Source organism: Lissotriton vulgaris, unplaced genomic scaffold (genome assembly GCF_964263255.1).
Source record: "Lissotriton vulgaris unplaced genomic scaffold, aLisVul1.2 SCAFFOLD_3520, whole genome shotgun sequence".
Lineage (NCBI taxonomy): Eukaryota > Metazoa > Chordata > Amphibia > Caudata > Salamandridae > Lissotriton > Lissotriton vulgaris.
The window spans coordinates 114,805-116,652 of NW_028252497.1; positions in this window are offsets into that span (position 1 = coordinate 114,805).

The following is a 1,848-nucleotide window of genomic DNA, read 5'->3' on the forward strand; positions in this document are numbered from 1 at the left end:
TATGTAGATATGTAATATTGCAAGTTTTTTGTCACGAAAAAGAAGCCATGAGTATTGGCTTTGCGAATGATTGCAAGATTCTTAAAATTAAAAAGCAACAACCATGGCATTGTTTAATATAGTATTGTAAATACTTATGTTTAGGAATGATGAGAGAGTGAAAAAAGGTTAACCTGATCTTTTAAACTTATTCACAGGCTTCTTTAGAGGAAGTGTTCTATGTGATTATAGTGTGGGTGTTTCACTTTTTTATACCTAACAGAATGCATTCTGTATGCTGTAGCAGGAGGAGTACTACATACTTGAATATCCTTCAGTGCTTATTTTCATTTAGTACGTGGTAATGAGACCGACACAGAACTCCAATGGATGGGAGGGGCTGTTCCTTTGCTCCTGGAGCACTGCGAGGCCGCTGCAGCAGTGGGAGTGAGGCCTCTCAGAGGGGAGCAGCACAACTCCTTTTGATGGCCACAACTACAGATAACAGGGTAGGGATGTCCGTGGAATTTATGGATGGTTAGTCACTCTAGAGTGTGCGCAGCGCCCCTGGCACCTCATTACGGCACACAGGGAAGCCGCGTTGCACAGTTTGAGAATCAGAGACTTAGGAGATAAACCTTCATAATAGCAAGGCCTCTAAGCGATAAAAATCGCCGGTGCTCGGCGTTAAAAATATTGCCGCTATCGGTGGAATTTTCCACGGTGTTAGTGCTTTAACATCAATGGGAACACATATGTGATAGTAAATCCTGTAACAGCCTCGGTATTTCACATTATCGCGTGAAAACAAAAGTTGTTTTCACACAGTAATGTGTGCCTTGTAATTAGGGGACGGGGTGGATTTAGTTTTATTTACTACACTGTTATGTTAACAATGTCGAATGTTTGATTAGAGGAGGCTTTAACAGTTTTGCGATAAACTTTTTCTCGCAACGCCTCTTTTCGTGATAGGGTTTTTTGCCCTCCAAACACATTTTGAATGTGCTTTGACCTACGCCCACTTTGCATGTCACTTTCTTACTATACGTAACATATGCAAAGTGGTCTTACGGCAGGCGATGTAATGCCATTTTCAAGAAGGTGCAGCAGAATATTTTCAAGGATAGGTAAAACATTAACGCCGCTTTTATCGGCAGAAAACTGCAGATATAGTGGCGATAACGCGTTGATAATATGCTTTATGAATTGCAATCAAATCTAATGTTAGATGTAAAGACAAGTAACGTAGATTTCGGTTGCAATTCATAGATCATATTATGAAGGCTATTATCGTCGTTTTATCGGCAGTGTCCTGTGGATGAAATCAACGATAATGTATTACATCTCCTTCATAATATTCCGAAGTATCGTCGCTTTTTTGCATAATTGTCCTGAAAAAGAGCATTGATACTTCAGCTTGTGAATAGAGCTCTTTTTGGTACAATGAGTTAGTTCTGAAAATAGCTTTTTTTTTTTTTTTTTTAAGTGTTATGTTGATTTTGATTTTTTAAACTTGCACCGACATTTTCAACTGAAATGAAAAAATGTATCTTTTCTCGGAGCATTCATAACTCTCAATTTTTAGTTTAATAAGATTGAGGCTTTGCTCTCCGTACAGAAGAATTTCTCCACTGTCGTTGCATTTCATGTGCACCTTCGCTAAATATGGTCTGAAGTCCATCTCTGCACTCGATGGAGATACAGGTCGTCGATCAGAAGATGTGCTGGCACCTCTGATGGTAATAGCGTGGCCAGGGCTCTTGTCGATGCCTGTGCAAAATGCACAGGGTGCACTTGTTTGACATGCCGGATCATGGTATGTATGGAAAAGGAATATTTTTTTGTCAGGATAAGTGAAAAATTGCCAAA